An 18,905-nucleotide genomic window follows, 5' to 3' on the forward strand; every position below is an offset into this window, starting at 1 on the left:
AAATTGCTGGAGGATGATTTAACAGCTGGGGCAAGATTCCTAGTGCTGACAATTTTTGCTGTGTTCAGTAGTACTCGGTGTTGACATAACTCTTCTGCAGCCCAGAATGTTACCGTGTACTTGCAGAAATGCCAGTGGTAATTTCACTTCAGAAGTTCATTTATTTGTGGCAGTTGCCATCATTCCAGAGACAAGCAGATCTGACGGCACATACATTTGCACCTTGAAGTCCCCCTCATGGCTACTTCTGCATTTTCTTCCCAATAAAGATTCATGAAACTGGCACATCAAACTACCTCAGTATTTTGGGTAGCTACATCCTTGAATATGAAGGTAGAAAAGGAACTGCAAAAGTGTAGATCAACATTATGGGAACTTGACATACTGTCTGGAAAATATGTCTGGAAAGCTGTGGGTTTCCTTTCTACTCATATGCCTCTAAGTGGATTTGCTTTATTGCAATGCCAATAAATAATTTAAGCCATTTATATTCAACAGTTTGTAACCCCATCCATTAGTCTAGTTTTGTTTTTAATTTTTTTCTTGTTATGATGGTAGAAATTTGCTCTTTTTTAAAATCTGGTTGTTGTTATGAATAGCATTGCTCTAGAGCTTCTTAGTCTTAACCGCTTGGATGTCTCGTGCTTTTCCAATACTGTTGCAACTTCTGCGGAGTCGGGCACCCATAAAAGTCTGTTGCCATCTTTAATGGAAGAGATGAGTAGTATCATTGTCATGGTACACTAGATAGGAAAGTGGCAGCTTGCTCCCATATCTACTACAGACCTAAAGAGTAGTCTTTAAGCTCTTTCAGTATTCAAAGTTCTTTATTTGCAAAATGGGTGTAGGATCTTTACTTTCTAGAAAGTTTGGAAAAACTTTCTGAAGAGGTTAGGAAACTGTCCAAGAATGCTTGTTCTTGAGAATAAGCTCTCCTGGAAACTGCTCTATCATTGCAAAATACAAGTTGTTTTTCAAAAATGATATTATTATATATTGACCTTCCAGAATTTTATGATGTTGGTATGTTTTGCCTTTTTTTCCCTCTTGGTAGCCTCTTTGGGATGATACTGTTATCACCTGATCCTCAGCATCCAGGTTTTCTTCTTTCTTGGTAGCTTGTTCTGCTTTATAACACTTCAAAAGCAATGTTTCCCCACCACCATCTTTCCTCAGCAATGAATAAGTGATGGGGTTGTTCTACTTGTTTCTTTATCTCACCTAAAGCCTGAACTTCACTCATGTCTAAATTAGGATCTTTCACCATCCAACAAATAATCTAATTAGTTAGGACAGATTTTATGTTTCTATCCAGACTACAATTTCACTGTTTTCCCCTCCCTCTTTGCATACCCGGAGTAATGCATATGGTTCTCATTTGTCTGTTTATATATATCTGTCAGGTTCTTTTCTACTATATTTGTCATAGTTCTCATCTCTGGAAACACTGGGATAATCTGTTCTGGTTCTGGGATGGTAAGGAAAGAGGCACTTTATTATCTCTTTTGAGTGAAAGACAATGCATCAAAGTGATGCTGTGACAAAGACGTGCTAGAAGTCCTGGTGGCTCTAGCTATGTCTAAATATAGCTTAAAAGCCTAAGCAAGATTTGTGGGGAGCTAATTAAAGACAGTATGGTGGAAAGTGCTAAAAGCTACCAGTCCTATGGGAAAGTTGTCTTGATGTTTGCAGAATTCTTTGGTACTCCTGTTTACCCTGTAACTCTTAATTACTGCAATTAGGGAATTAGAATTCTGAAGACTTAATTTAGGGCCTGGCTCTTTAGTGACCTTTGTGTAAGTTGATGGGTCCTGCTACTTCATATGGTTCCCCTGAAGTCCACAGGCTTACTGACAGCTCAACATAACAAATTCATTGCCGGTTCAACTCTTGTTAGTTGAGCAAGTTCTGAAAGGCCATTGCTGTGCTGTCCTGATTTAAGAGATATTTTGTATTTGTTGCTGCCTTAATTTTGTCTTGTCTATTTTACTTTCTAGATGAGTTACAAATACGTGCTATTCCTTCCAGTAAACTCCTGTCAGGAATATTTCCCTCGTTGTTTATGCTGATCAGTGCTTAAAAGCCTTATAATGATCAGAAGTTGTATTTGCCTTTTAACTGAGCAAGAGAGTAGCTAAAATGGGATCAGATCTCTGACTTGACAAATTCAGTATGTTGTGCATTTGGATCTGAAGGGAAGGATATGAATGCGGTTGTGATCCCACAGTCTTTTCCAAAGCTCAAGGAAGATAAAGATTTTGGATCTGTAGTCAGCTTCTGTCATGATCAGTGAGAAAAAATTAAACCAACCTTCTTTTGTAGAAGCAAGACCTCTTCTGTAAAGGTATTCTTCAGTGTTGTTTTTCTCCCATGCCATTCATGGTTGAATGCAGTAAGATACCCTTAAGGTACCTATAAAATTTTTTGATTTGGATAGCTGCTGAAATAATAAAAAGCCAAAGTAACTCAGGATGGCTGTTCTGTAGTCATGGCAATATGTGACTAAAAGAATACATAAAGTAGGAAGAAAAGATTGGATATCCATATAGAGCTGCTTTGGTCAGCATGTCTGATTTCCACAGGTAAATCAGTGTCTTCTCAGCCTTTGCTTGGTTTCAGGTTTGTGTCATGTGTGACCAGAGTAAGAGCCACTTCTAGTCATCTCTGCTTTAAGAAGGCAGTGGCAAAAACTTCAGCCTGGCTTGAAGAAAGCATGTTGTAGATATGTCAGTTGTCAGCAGCTTCCTTTTCTCTGATACCCTACTCCCTTAGTCCTAGAGAACCCTTTCCTGGATGTGTGGGAAGTGTCTGTTCTCTCTTATGGAAATGTTGTCAGAAGCCCTGGAAGGGAGATGATCCTGTTTGTTGCCCTTATGGTCTGTTGGAATAAATGGAGGGAGTTCCTCTGAAGTCACTGCGGCTTTGGTGATTTAAATGCAAATAATTTGTTGACATATTTTCATAGACTATTTCTATATTGTGTCTGGAAATGAGTGATTAATATGTGTTTCATATTTCCTGCTAATTTTGCTGACTTGACCTTTTCTGTTCTAGTTATGTTAATCTCCCTGCAAAACTAAGCTGTTGTAATAATTTCCTGTTCCTCTTAATTTTCCATGTTAAAATGATCACCCACAATAACAGCATTTTTTTGTTAGGACTACAAAATATTTTATACCCAGTCTTGTCTCTTTCTTCATGAAGCTGCTGATTTGTGTTGTTTTTTACCCACTTGCTGCTGCTTCTCTTGGTTTGTATTTGCTAAGTGCCACTATGGATTACTGTCATGAAACAGCCGAAGCTATGCCTGTTCTCAAGGTCACTGGTATTACTGTCTTTTATTGTCTCAGAAAATTGAAAAACATAAATATAGTGAAACTTTTTTCTGGTTGGTGCTTCATTTCACTTGGTAGCATAGGGTCCACTGCTTACTCTGATGTTCATTTTGCTGAACTTCCAGGCCCAGATAAGTATCCAGATTGTCTTTAATGTTCAGGCATTCCTCTACAGTCAGTATCACTTCCAGAGGAAGTCTTTATTCCGAAGTAGGATGAATATTCCTCTGGAGGTGCCTATCTTTCTCTTAAACTAGAATCTAGGATAGCTGCCATTGTATGGGAAGTGGGAGGAAGAGAAGGGCAAATGTCTAGGGTTTCACATGGTAGGAAAATCCTGTGAGAGCTTTGCCATAAGAAGAGAGTTGAAAGGCTGCAGGGTGGGTCAGGGTACACAGAAGCATTTCAGCCACTCTCCAGTACTGAGGTACCAAGGTGAGGCACTTCATAATTCTGGGGAAGTTGCTCATATGGTTTCCCTGAATATAAGAGTTTATATTGCTCTGCATGTAGTCTTGCTTATAGTAAAGATAAAAATGCCAGGGAAAAATCACTGTTTACCCTGGAGTTATGGCATGCTAAGAGAGTTTCCTTGGTCTGCTCCATGTGAGACAGAAGCATTGCTGGGTCTCATAGCCAAAGGGTGTCGCTGTGTTTGAATAGAGCATGCTGTGTGAATAATAGTGGGAAATCGGGAACAAAGAGCATTTGAACTTCTGATAAGCAGTTCAGCTATGCACCAAAATGTAAACATTGGGCAAAACTGTCTGGCGCACATGTAACTCATCTTTTGAAATATGAAACAATTTCTAAAAGCTTAGGGGCTTTGATGTTCTCCAGTGCCTCCAAGATGAATTCATCCTAAATGAATCTGTGAGGAATGGATTCTCTCTTCAAAGAACTTATGAAATGTTTTGGGAGTTTTTACTTTTGTCTTTACTGAAGCAAAGTGTTGAGATGCGAGATGAAAAAATAGAAATATACAGACAGTATTCAGGTTAAGGCTTACCAGAAGTTCCACGCAGTTCTTGGCTGAAGACAGTTTCTATGCAAACAAAAGAAAACCAAATTTAAAAAGAGAATATTAACTGTCCACCATCACTGGTCTTTGGTCAAATAAAAACACATGTACAGCAATTTTTGCTGAGTAAGTGATGTGTGCATCAAGTCCTTGCTGTCCTTCATAGAAGGAATTGGCAAAAAGCCTACCCCATGTTCATGGAAAAAACAACCACAATATTTGATATCAGTTACTTTCTCAATAAGGAATCACTTTAAGACTAAACAAAACAACAGTGCCTGACTCTAGTGCTAAGTAATTAGGAAAGACCTTATATCCAGGAAAGATGTGGCATGTAGAAGTATAGGGAAGCCACTGCTCTGCAAGCATGAAGGTTCTGTCATCATCTACAGAGAAGTTAAACCCAGTAGCTTTGGGCTGGGCTCCTTTCTCTATTAACTTGAACCTCAAGGTAGAGCTCTGAGAAGGAAACTTTCAGTACAGTCTACTAGTGCTGCCTCTTCCTTTGAGCGTATTTCCAAACGATAAGGGAAATCAGTTTGACTTTAAGCCTTGGGATACTGATGGTTTCTCTGAATCCACAAAGTTGAGTAGATACAGTAGATACAGATAAGTCTATGTGGACAGTATTTTGTTACTTTGCTTTGGTGATAGCTGTGCAGTGGATTTCAAGGGAAATATATAATTTTCAATGTATTACAGTAAAAGGCGGTAAAAATACATTACAACCTTATATTTTACCGCCAACCTGGAGGTAACACAGTATCAGACAAACTTAGATGTCTGCAGTCCAAATATTCAGAGCAGGCAAGTTGACAGTCTGAGGTGTAAAAGACCAGGCATGCTTGAAACTCAGACCCCAGTTCAGAGTCTTCCTTTGGCAGAAACTACTAGGATCCTCTTGTGCCTAAAGACCCTCAGCTACAGACTGGCTTGTTTTAGTGCTTTTGATCCCTACCTGAAAATAAATAACTGACAAAAAATACTCAGCTTGGAAATGATGCTGGTTCTGTGTACAGTGGTAATGAAATGTTCAGGCTTTCCATGGAGAAGAGTCACAGAGGCATGTACAGAGAGTGTTCCCAGGACAGACTAGCAGAGATGCTTTCTCTTGACTTGCAAGATGTCTGAGGTCATCCAAAGACTCCTGAGGACCCTAAACCAGCAAAAACTGTAATGTCTGGCATCACATGGTAGTGAGAATTGCAGTTCAGGATCAAAATGGGCTTTTAATTTGTACTGGCGCTGAAGTCTATGAAGAATCTGCCCAGAGTAAAAGAGATAGGGAAAAGGATATCCACAAGTAAGTTCAGGTGTTTAAAATACTTTTTCTCTTTTTCATAATAGGTGTATCTTTTACCATAGCCTTTAAGTGTTATACGTAAGGGAAACTCGGAGGAATAGCCTAGAGCTGCTTTAGTACAGCTTGTTATGTGCTAAGAACAAAAATGTATCTTTTCTCCTCTATTTTAAATTGCTCTTCCGCTTGGGAACTGAGTATTTGTAGGCAGGACTGCTAACATTTAGTCTCAACTCCTCAGCTCAGCAGCAGTGTGCTCTGACCAGAGCCCAGGCTTGCTTTGCAGGCCTGGCTACAGAAGCAGATTCCAGAAAATTAGTTTGGCATGTCAGTCCAGCGTGGACCTCCAGGCTTTGGGGGAGGAATGAATGGAAGCACAGTTCTTGTGCAGGCCACGTGGGTTCAAGACTGCCCTCTGATTTACACACGCTCTGAGCTCAGGGGAGCTGCACAGGTGTATGTGGAAGCAGAAACAGGCACGTTTGTGTTTGTTTTAAAAGCAGCGCAGATCAGGGCTATGCAGCCAGATCTGTACTGCTCAGACGCATGCTTTATGTCCAGCCAGTAGCTAACTTCATACCTGGGGCTAGATTACAGAATATGTTGTTAGTTCAAAGTGACTTTGTACTGTTGCCAAACAAGGAACGGGCTCATTGCTTGCTCTCCAAATCAGAAATATATTGTAAAAAACAACATAACACAGAATTAGGGTTGTGTGGTTTAAACATTAAACAGCCAGCAGAAGTGAAAGGAAAGATTTCTGCAACAGCATTAGCCTTAACCAGGCTATTCCTGTTACAATTTTTTCCAGCTAGACATGCAGCTTACTACCTGCGCTTGCTCTTGATGATATCAGCAGTGACATTTTTGTGTGATGGGAGGCAAATGGAACCTTAGAATGGGCTGGAATGAAGTGGTGCCAACTTGTGAGTGTAAACCTCACTGGTGCGTCTGGTTTAAATTGTATCTTGAGCTGACCTAAAACAGTTTCAAAGAACAAGGGATGTCTCTAGAGAGGGCGTTTACCCTGTATGGCTGTACACAGAGGCCAAGGCTTGGTTTCCTTAGGAAGATAATACTTGTAATGTCTGAAGTACTGAACCCAAAGCATGTGTGCAGATCTGTCTGGAAGCTACAGAAATTATTTCTTTTTCTGTGTAAGTAGATAGATATAATTCAGAGGTACTGAAAAACAAAGTATGGCTCCCTGGTAATGACAGCTGCATCCTGATCCCATCCATACTCTTATTTTCCCAGCCAGATAGCTTAACTGACTCTGGCAACAAGTTCAGTTTGAGCCTAGCAAAAGCCAGGCTGGCCGCAAGAATTAAAATTGACCAATCTTTCTGTTCACACCCAAGAAAGGTCATAATTGAACTTCAGGGCCTTGAGTGAATTGAACTGCACCTATGTATGTTGACAGAACTCGAGACACTGACAGTTCTTTTAAGTATTTCAGGTTTTTATCAGTGAATAGCTGGCTTTGCTACGAGTTAAAAACATGCTTCTGAAACACGTGCTCTGTAAGTTGGTTTAAGTATGAACCACAGATTGTAGCTCTGTCTCCCCAGTCACTGTAAACACTGGTTTAAGTATGCAATTGTATAGATTTGCAGCCCTGTAGCTGCAGCTGAAATGATTTTGAAAGCTGGTCAAGAAGAACAAGAGCAAAGGCTTACGTCTGGCAAATGCAGCCAAAGGCTTCCTTTCACTGTTATTTGCAGACCTTATTCTAGGCTGGATGGGTTTGTCAAACTCATAATTTAAGATTCCTGATTAACGATCCAAGAAATAAAGTTTGTGTTATTTCTGTCTTTCTGCTCTGCGCCATGCTGCTTAGGCAGGGGGTTGGAACTAGATGATCTTAAGGTCCTTTCCCACTGTAACTATTCTATGATTTACATTCGGAGCAGATCTCTTTCTTCTGGGAGGGGAAAAAACCTGAAATCTCTGGAAGAGTGGTGACTGCTAAGCTTGCACAGAAGCTTATGGATAGGGTCTGATGCTGCAAGACTCAAGATCTGGGCAAAGTAGATGCCTTCAGGAAGCCAGCAGGCATGTGCTGGGCTGTGGTAGAGCCTAGAGAAGCCTGTGGTAGCAAAGCAGGAATGGATGGATATGGGAAAGTGGCAACTTCCTGCTTTCAAATCTCTGAAGATGGAATTTATTCAAAGGTATTAAACAAAAACACCCCTTTTGATTATGAGCCTGAGGAGATGGACCTTGAGAATGAGGACTGAAGAAGTTATTATGTTAATCATAGTTTGAGCCTAACAGTTTTGGCACAGGTTTTCTGAGACTGAGTTTTAATTTCTTTGCTTTTTCTGTGGTTGGCGAAGCTCAGGCCAGGCTGTCGGAAGCTATGCTTTGTGCCTTGTGAAAGTGATCACGACTGGTTTCTTGATCTCATCTCTTTCACAGAGACAATCTGAAGGAACTCCTGTATGCAGTCAGATTCTTGTTAGCACCATGCTGTGATAGTCAAGCCCCCACCTTGAAAGACTGAGTGAATTGAATTAGGGTGATTTCCTTTGTAGATGGGAAAAGCCCTAATGTGGAGTCTGTTGTTTTATCAAATGTGAAACTTCTTCTCTGAAGCCTGGAGCTTCTCTGTGAAATAGCTATAAGAACATTTTTCATGCTCTAAACGTTTGTCGTGGTCCAATATTTGCCTCAAGCTTTTGGAAACAAGACCTTTTTATTTTATTTATTTATTTTTTATTAAAAATGAAACACCCCCAACCACCCCCCCTAAAAAAAAAAAAACAACCCAAAAACTGTCATCAGGTAGCATGACACAAATGCATAGCATGGAAACTTCTAGTCAAACAGTTAATACGGAGCAAAGTTATAAGCTACGGCAAAGAGGGTGTCTCGTAATGGAAAATGTTGTGCAAGATGAGCTAGATGTGAAGCTGACACTGGAATATAGAACTGTAAAGCCATGGGTGGCTTGTTTATTCTCTGCCTTCCCATCTAAGCTGTACAAGCAGCATTTGCCACCAAGGTTATTTTTACATGAAATTTCAAACTAAAAATAGAATTTACAAGCTAGTTTTGGTAGGGTTTTTTGTTTGTTGCTTTTTTGTTTTGTTCTTTTAAATTATGCATACTTTCAAGTGGGACCTTCCGAAGTTAATGACAGGGGAAATAATTAATACTCAGATTCTGCAAAAGGATTTTATTTTTCTGAAGCAGTATGTAAAATGCCAGCTCTGATTCTTTGACTTTGTTCAATTACTCTCAAAGAATGGTGTCATCCTTTTTTACCTCCAGGAATATGATGAGACAGACTTTGTGGCCTATTTTTCTGGGCTAGCAGTCTGTCGTTTCAACCTCTTTAGCTCTTGCCTGTGAATCCTGAGAAAATGAGCAGTCCAAGCCTTTCTATTTCTCCTCAGCAGCTTCCCACATGACTGGACGACATATCTAGGGAGGTGGTGGTAGAGGAGCAGCTCTTAGAGAGGAGGAAAATGGTCCTGAGATAGTGTGGAGGGGTTGAATATGTTATTTGCTGGGGAATCCAAACAGGCTTTCAGCTGTTTGCTTCTCCACTCTTCTTTCTTTCCCTTCTGCACCATGAAAGATGACATATTTTCTCTGCTGAGTGCCACAGTGGCCATTTTTCCAGCACAGTTACTCCTGGGATTTTTTAGACCTTGTTTGAAGACTCATAAGGGTTCTGTTACTCTTCTAATTTGGAAATAAAGAGGGCTTGTTATTTTGTAAGGGGCAAAGGACTTAAACCTTTTAAGCAATTATTTCCATGGTGCAGTACTACCCGTAATTGTGAAATGAAAACTGAAGCCAAAGACATCAAGATCCTAACAATTGGTTTGATGTGAAAAAGAAGGGGAAAAACCAACAAGATTTTGTAGTATGCCAGAATACCAAACCTCCCAAACATTTGGAAGAATTAGGTTAGCAAGAGTGAATGAAAGTATTTAGACATACATGAAGGGTTACAACAACAAGCAGAAGGCTATTCATGGAAACTGGATGTGCAAAATCCCCTGTGCGTATCAACTGCGAAGGAGGGGAATAAGAAAACAATGACACAGTTTTGCTAAAATTTTCAAACTATAAGAGTCAGGAGTAAAGATATTTTTTAATATGAGAGCTCTCCAAGTTTATTCCTATCACTACCCTGGGTAAGTCTGGCTTTCTTCCTCTGCTGCTTCTGAGCATCATGTATTGCGCAGGAATACAGTGACTCTTCCACACTTTAAGGGCACAGGAGGATGTAGGAAGGGGTAAAAGTCTGTAGGATATCTTCAAGCCTGGATGAAAGCTTGCTTCTTATTTTTTTCTTTTTTTGGGACAACTTCCAGTTATGAAAATAAATGATTTAAAATTGGTCATAATAAATTGCCAAATGATTGACAGACTGATCTAGGGACAAGCCCTCTCAGTTCACTACATAATAAAGAACAGTTTGAGGGTGAAAGAACCTTTTCTGGCCAATGACTTCACAGTGCAAGCTTCACTATAAAAGCTGTGCATCCACTTAAAGCATGGTGTAGCCAAGCAGAAACAGCTGCCCACCGAAAGCTGTAGCTCTTTAATCGTGGAAAGTTTTGCACTTGTCTCTCTTGGGTTCAGCTCATCTCCTGAGTTCAGTAGAGCTAGAAATCTCCATGAAGGTTTCACTTCCCTCTTAGTATGTCTCCTCTCTTTTAGATGGCTATACTTCTCAGCTCTGTATGTTCAAGATGGTAAAATAAGTTGCTCTAGTAACTGATTCTTTAATACAGTGGACAGGTGTGAAAGAGCTAACAAGGTGTTGGAATTGAGCAGAAGAAACAAAATTTTTATTAACAGGATAAATTTACAATAATTAAAAAACTGGTCCAGGCTCTGCGAGCTCGAATGGAAGCTGTGTTTGGGTTATGGCTTCTTTGCAATCTCAAAGTGTAGACACTTGTGTTTTTTATTCCTGTTTAGAGAGAGGCTTGCTGAGTCTAGAGGCTCCCTGTAAGGCCTGAATGGTGCTCTGGAGAAACTGAAATTGATAGTGAAGTCCTAACCCTGTGATGTGTAACTCTGGTCTCCTTCATGCACTGTGGGGAGTCCTACTGGGGCCTGCATGAGTATAAATGAGTCCGGATGTGATGCAGGAGAAACAAGTGCAGTGAGGATAAAAAATGGTGGATGGTACGCAATAAAATTGAAGGTGTTCAGAGAGCAGATCTTTGCTGGGGCAGGATGCACCTTTTCTTAAAAGCCGCATGAGGTTTCAGTGTGGTTAATGTCTGGATGGGAGACCACCTGAAAAGTGCTATAGATCACAGATGCTCATCAATGTGAGTTTTAGAACGGCTCAGCCTAAAAGTCTGTATTTGCTGTTGGTTTAGCAGGAGGAGGGGTGAGAGGATAATGTATCTAGAGAATTAGAATCTGCGTTCTTTGCAGTTGTCATGTTTGTGTGCATGTTTTTTAAGGAAGGAATTAAAGCTGAAAATAATCTCGGGAGACTCCATGCACAGGGAGTAGGGCAAGACAAAAATGCAGCTTTCCATGTGCTTGAGAATATTCTACACCTTCAGAAAAGGGAACTTAAATGCCTTAAAACAACAGGGAAAGAGTTCAGCCAGTTCCTCAGAGTTGTAAAATCCTTCATCACTCACTACCGCCCCACTTGATTTACGCTGCTTAAGGTGGGCCAGCCACACTTGAGCACTACAATAGCCAAATACATAACAATAAAAAGCTAAGAAAGTAATAAAAGTTTTACACAGAGGATGTGACCAGCATAAACAGCTCACAACATCTGTCTAACTTGAGGAATAGGTGTCTGGGGCTGAGCAATCAGCATCTGTGGAGCAAGAAAATAGCCATTGTTTTTAAGAAAGACATCATATGCTGCACTGCTCAATCTCAGCACATGATATCTCTGACCCTGGTGCCCCCCTCTGGTTATTCATTGGACTCTAGCAGCACAAAACAATTTTGCATCAGAATTTTGGAGCATTTCCTTTTTGGCAAAAAGTGCTGTTTAGAGGAGATGAGCTGGGTTGCTAAGGTACTAGGATGTGGGAGAGACTGGTTCAAATCTCTGCTCTCCTCCTTCAGGTCCCAGTTCTTACCAGATTTCTGAAATGATTCATCTGATAATTGCCCTTTTGTGCATATTCCTACTGAAATATATTTGCAAACCGTCACCCCTTCCCTTGAACACTCTGTGTTGTAGATGAACTTACTGTTAGTATGTTTGGGGAGCACAAAAGCCATCACAGGGAAATTAACTCCACTCTCCTATGTGTTTACTTGGCTGAGCAAAGCCTGCTGGCTATAGTATCTGCTGCTCTTCTCTAGGCAGAAAATACTCACTGGATAGACTTGGTTTGTGAGCAAGTGAGCTTTGGCTAGGTGTGAGGTCTGAAGTACTTGACACCTCATTAAAGACTGTGGCCTGAGGCACATTGCTATCTGCATGTTTTCATTTACTTACAGTGCTGTATATGGAATATCCTTGGTCTGGTTGGGTCTGTAAAGATCTCCCAGGTGTTTGTTGCATCCAGAGGAAGCCTGCAACACGGAAGAAGCAGAACTATGTGATTTTAAACAGTTTATGTGAAAACTTTGTGCCCCTGTGAAAAGGGAAACAGACATGGTGGCTTTGTAGCGATGACAACAGGAATAAAATACTGCATTTTAAGGTACTTTAACAAGTAGAGCTTGAGTGTATTAAAAAGGAAAATTGCTTGATTGATTTATTCGTATTGTATATGAGGCCTAAGACTGTATTTGTAAACCCTTTCTTGTATCCACTGGAAACACTGTACAACACTACACTATATAACTAGTTAGTTCTCAATAACTGACCTGCAGTCTTGCACATCTAAGCTGCTCTGTTGAGCTTCAGAAGCCTATTGACCTCAAAACTTGCTGTTCCTGGGCTGTGTTTGGATTTCTTGGGTTATATGCACACACATGGTCTTTCAGTAAGCTTCTGGGGTTCAGGATCTGTTTCCAGTTGCCTTTTGGGGAGATAAGAGACTGACATGTAGCTTCTTTCAGTTCTGTACAAACTGATCTCTCTTCTTTGTGCTGTCTCCAGGCCTCTGTTCTTGTTCTTTTTGGACTATTGTTTTGTCCTGTGAGGACTTCATGATGAATGGTGAAAGCAAGGAACATGGGTATTTTGCGAAGGTACTTTCAAACTGTGTGTACACTGCACTCATGGCACAGTTCATGATAAACGCTCAACTACAGAAAAAAGAAAATTCTGCTCTGCAGATCTGGGTTTGTTTATTTCCATCCGCTTGGTAGGTCCATACAGGGAGTGCGGCTGCCTCCTTTCTCTTCCTTCTCTATCCTGATTTCTGTTAGCTTCTGCTAGTGGTTTCTCTTTAAACACCCATAACAAGACTTTTTCTTCAACCCTGCTGGGGATTGATCATGGTTAGCCTGCTCCAGCCGGCACCTCTTTGTTGGAACTTTGTCAAGGGCTTTGTCACACAAGGGCTGCAGGCCAGTGGATTCTTTGGAGCAGAGAGGGACAATGGCCCTTGACGTCTGCTGTTGCTCTCTAAAGACTTAATGACTGGGCCATATGCACCCCTCATCTACTTTTCCACAAATCCCAGCACCCAGATTGACTCCTGTGCCCATGCTGCACACATCATGACAGTAATATAATGGACAGGATGTCATTTAATTTCGATAGTCTGGATGTCTTCTGCAGCCTTAGCAGGTGCTAAGGTTTTGTAAATGTCTTTTTCCATCCATGCATATGTAAACTTAATATCCCTGACTGCCATACAAGCACCAGAAAGATTAAAAATTATTTCAGTTGCTGGGAACCCTGACGATCCTGTCTCTATAGAGAGTGGTTGTTTGAGAATATTTATGAGTTATAAAGCCAGGGAAGGTAACAAAGAAAGATGAATGAAATTTCAGGTTAGAGAGCATATCCGTGGACATGCAGATGGATACAACAGGAAAAAGAAGAGCAGCATCTGTGATGATGTTTGGAAAGCATCGTTGCACATAAATTACTAGCACTGTGTAGAAATAATCAGGAATGGGTAAATTTGTGCTTCAAAACAAATAACTACTGTAAGCCATTGCTTATGGCATGTGGTCATGTACCAAAGTCATTACTCTGAGTCAAAAGTGTGAGTCTCCTTCTGAGGCCATATTTCAGATGTTCCAGCCCTGTATGTATATAAAGGCTGCCCAGAGAGTTTGAATATGAGCCTGTAGCATCATGAAGGAAAAGGATGCTTGTAAAGGTATGAGTTTGAACAGGAAAGGTGCACTGAAGCTGTGTGGATGCCTAGGAAGCAAACTGACATTGGAAGTCACAATGGTTATTATCAGGGGATATTGTGGAAAATGGTAGATTCTTTTTCAGTACTCTTCTTGATGTTCATAGTTTTTCTCTATGAATGAATCAGGGGGGGAAAATACAGCTAGAAAAAAAAAAAAAAAAAAGCAGCAGGCAGTAAACTAATGATACAGGAAAATCCAGAGATGGGTTGGTGAGTAAACTACCCATATACTTGGGCTAGCTCAACAAATTATGTACTCTGCATTTGCACGTTCCTGCATCTGATATATCTCAGAGGAAAACAAGAAAAAGAGGCTGGAAAGAGATCTTGTGGGGTTGGAATTGTTTGGGGTGAGGTGTTTTTGAGGTTTTTCTATAGAATTCGCATAAATTTGGTTACTGAAAACATGAGAAAACCACAAGTTTTGGTAAAAGTAGATTCAAGGCAAATCTTTTTGAAAAGGTAGCCATTGAAAAAATATCTGACCTTTTAAAAATTAAAATGCCTCTGTGTGAGTAAAAGCCTCTCTGATGGCATTGCCTTGTAACTGAGGGAATCGCAGCCATCTGGGTTGTTTTTGTTTTGTTTGTCTGTCAAACCAATCTCTCATGTGATATATTCTGAAAGCTGCCAAATCCTTTCAAATCTTGGGTGGCCTGGGCCTGAAACAATTAGCGGTCCGCTTTCCCATACTGTGGCAGTATGTAGCCACCAATATATGTTTTTCTGATTGAATTTGTACAGAGAGATTATAAAACAATGAATCAAAATCTCTTTTGCTAGTCTTTCCTAGCGTATGAAGTCCGTGTTCATAAGCCAGAACTTGTATCGCGTGATTTATATGATCAATCACAACAGATCCGGAAGATAAATTGAAAAAGCAGTAGGGAAATTGGTCACTCTAACAAAAAGCTTAAGATAAACACTTTCCTGGATATTACTCTGTGCTTCTTCTCATATCCTTGGTGGCTTCCAAAAGAGACCAAGATAGTAAGCAATGAATCAATAATATTACTGCAGGAGCTAAAATTTTTTCCACTGGAATGGTTTTTTACATATTCTCTGAATTTCACTGGAATGTGTTTTGCAGGAGTTTTTTGTCTCGTTTTGAGTGTTATTGAAAAAAATAGAGAGCAGTTGAAGCACATTTTTCTAGCATTCATCTTTATTTCTGATACTTTAATAGAAAGTTCAGTGGGGAATTAGAATGTCCTTTGGCATTGCCAGGAGAAGGTACATCTGAAATTTCATTTACTTGGAATTTTTTTTCTTCCTTTCAATTAAATAATGAACACAAGGATAATCCTGAGATGTCGGAGCTTACCATGAAACAAACTTCTGGGACTTTGATCGCCCCAAAGAAGTGTTTGGATAGAATTTTGCCTGTTCATAGCACTGCTCAAGTATTGTGCTCAGCGTGCCTCTGGCACAGGTATGGGATAGGACAGCTTGCATCCACTGTGAGGGAGGGTATGGCTCCTTTGCACTAGTTACATTTCACAACTGTTCTTCATGGCTTCAGGCATGTGCTGAGCACAATGAATGCCAGTGGGAATAGAGCTGTGTGCAGTGCTGAGGAGTAAGCCCTGCTTATGTAGGCTGAAGAGAGCGATCAAATCCTCTCACTGATTTTAGGAGCTCCTGACAAATGCTAGAAGCAGGATGACAATAGTTTGAAATATACAACTATACATTCCAATGTGTATAACTAACCTACTGCCTAGTAGTGCAGTCAGCAGCTTAATTGTCTTGTAGTCTGGTTCAGGGTCTGTCAGAGAGGAGGCTGGTATCTCAGTGAAGGCTGATGAATTTATCTGTGATATGACCAGGGATGGGAAGTGTTGCCAGTCAGACTGCGCAGGGACTGAGGCATGCTGTTTGTTTCTTTGATATTTGTATTGCAAACATCTGTATAAGGAAGCCCTTTGTGATTTTGAGGAAGCATTCAATTACATATAACTGCTCAGAAGCCAAGATAAATAAGACAAGTGTTAGTTTTTCCAATGAAATATGGAATATTTAAATCTTAATTGGATCCTATAGATAGCAACCTAAATGCAGGAATGCGTTCCTGACCCATGATCAACTTGGAGTCTCAAAAACTAAAGCTGTTTCTTAGAAAATGTATCAGCTATGATTTTTTTTGCCTGTGATGTTATAGTGTGTTAGGTTCTGGAAAAAGTCAGACTCGTGATATTTCTTCTAATGAATCCAAACAATAGCTATTAGTTAGGAATTCAAGCGTGCATTCTGACACTGAGAAGCAGCTCAGACTTGAGGCGTATGAATGTTTATCTTGGTGGTTGATATCATATGTGGTAGATGCTGGCAAGGACAACCCTTTCTTTTACCCAAAACCATTTAATAGAGATGAAAAGACCTTTGTAAAGGCAGGCATAATTCATTCCATATTTGTGCTTAGAAAAAGTTCATCGATTATTTTTTGTTTATGGAAGTTGTCTTTGTGGCTGAAAATAATAAAGATATTAACCATAAGCCACTTGTGACTGGTTTACATCATTGGTATCTGAACTTGCAGCACTGGGAATTGCTTTTAATGACTTGTGAGGCTGAGTAATAGAAATGAGAAGAATGTGGTGATGGTCCAGCCTTAATAAAGGGTAGTATATGATAATCTAGAGAATTTAATGGAAGAATAAGTTATTTTCTTCATAGAAAAAGTTAATGAATGCTCAGCAAAATATTCTTAAAGATGTCTTTTCAATATCTAATATTAAAAAGTGCAACATTTCAAAGATAAAAACATTTCAAGCCAACTTGTGAGATCTACTTTGAGAGGGATGCACTGAACATGTGTTGCATGGGCAGCCCCATGTTATTTTTTTGTTGTAAAGCATAAGTCAGGAATACAGTGCCACAAAGTATGCATGATGGCAAAGAACATGCTTTATACCCATAGAAATCTGTGACCTGCTTGCATTATTAGGTTCCCATTGGTGTTGCTAAAGAAGATAAGCAGTGCTTCCTTACAGCAGTTATTCCAGTGATTCTTGTACCTGCTGTTATCACTGCAAAAAGACACAGGAACATTGCAGTCTTCCCTGACATTATATGGATTGCTTGAGGAAGTGGTATCTGAGGAGATACCGTGATTTACAAAAGAAGAATTCTAGAAACCCGGTAGGAACATTAGTATCACATTTCCATTATTCCTGAAACAGAATTGGAGGAAGATCATTATAAGTACTTGGAACATAAATTCAAAGGAGTGAATGGGAAAAATATGGAATTATTTCCCCAGCATCGCATATTTTTAGTTGCTACTAGTGTACTTCATAGAGCTGGCACTCAGTGCTTAATGGCCAGCTTGAATTATTCATGAAGAGAAAAAGATTTTAATCTACCTTAAAGAATAAGAAAAGATAAGGTATTTGAACAGAATGTGCAAATATCAGTATGTTGAGGGGTTACACTAAACTTCAGGAGTTCACAGCTTCTCACAGAAGGTGAATATGGGTCATTCTGGAAAGGGACAAATTGAAATTTGAGCCACTCAGGAGATCAGATATTTTAATGAGTATTTGATGAATCAATCATCAAATTCATGGTCATGGGAGAACCAGAAGACCACAAAGTAAATTTTTCAGGTATGTGTGCCTAGAGAATTAAACCTAGCACTTTCAGTTTTGCCTTCTGAGCAGAGGGCAGAATATGCTCAAAGCAGGAAACAACAGTCTAAATCAACCTTGATTTTGCCATAAACTGTGGCTTCACCACTTGCAGAGCAAAGCACAGGGATTTTATCTCTTGGAAGCAAAGTCATTTTGAAGTGCAAAGGAACTGGAGACTGGAACTGTGAGAAACATATGAGCTGTTAATCCTCTTTTCTGTATACTTCTGTAGTTACCTCATCATGTATACCAGTGATTTAGCTTATATAGACAAATAGCATAGCTGCCTGCAGTTCAAAACCCCAGCTGCCTCCTGATAGTTTTCCCTTGAGAAATTCTGTCATGCTTCTTCATCAATACAAACGATTAAGACACACTGGGAATATTGGAGGATAGGAAATGTAGAATGAAATGTAATTTCAAAATACATAGCATGGAGGCTTCTGAAGTGGCCCTATTCTAAGATTTGTATTGATTTTTTTATTTAAATGAAGCTCCTGCAGGAAATTGCCTGTCAGGAGACATTGCCCAGAGCTCTTCAGAGGAAGCTGGGTGTGTCTAAATTTGGAGAGGAGCAAATGTCATGCTCAATATTTAGCGAAAGAGCCACTATCCCTCTCTGTCCATATGAGAGCAGGAAGGGAAAGACATTCTGCTACATCCTCTGTTGCACTAAATGCAGCATCTTTCTGAGAAACAGCCTGCTGGAGTTCATACTTTCCCAGGATTGCTAGCATGGAGTCTTGCCTGGGCACAAACAGTCTGATACTTGGAAATTCCACCAGCACAAGCATCTCCCACAGTCAACTGCTGTGGTGTAAACACAAAGACCACCTCATGGGAGCTGGAATCCTGACTGAAGTTACTAGGCAATGTTGCGATGGGAATAGTCAGTATTTCAGTGATGCCTCTCTCAGCTTTGGGATGAGATGGCTTGGGAGCATGTGCTGCTGGATGACTGATGGGGACTTGGTGTGCTCCTATATCCAGTTCTCAAATTTGGTCTACAGTATTACATAAGCCATATTGCTAATGTTTCTTCATTTTCTACTCCTAATTTTATTTTGAGGCAGATATTGCAGTTCCCCTTTCCTCCACTGGATAGACAGAGGTTTTGGCTTAGCAAAATGCCTGGAACTGCTGTCAAGGCTCTGTCTGCTGTGCCTGCTCCTCTTTCCTATAGATTCCTTGTCTGTGGCAATGGTAGAAATTTGTCTTTTCCAAGAAAGTGCCAAAGGCTTGTTCTGTCTGGAGACTGCATGGCTGTAAGACTGAGGGAGGGATATACTCTGACTGATGCATGGCTCCTTTCACAGAACCACCATGTTACTTTGACACAGC

This window comes from Lathamus discolor, chromosome 1, assembly GCF_037157495.1.
Source record: "Lathamus discolor isolate bLatDis1 chromosome 1, bLatDis1.hap1, whole genome shotgun sequence".
In the NCBI taxonomy this organism is placed as follows: domain Eukaryota; kingdom Metazoa; phylum Chordata; class Aves; order Psittaciformes; family Psittacidae; genus Lathamus; species Lathamus discolor.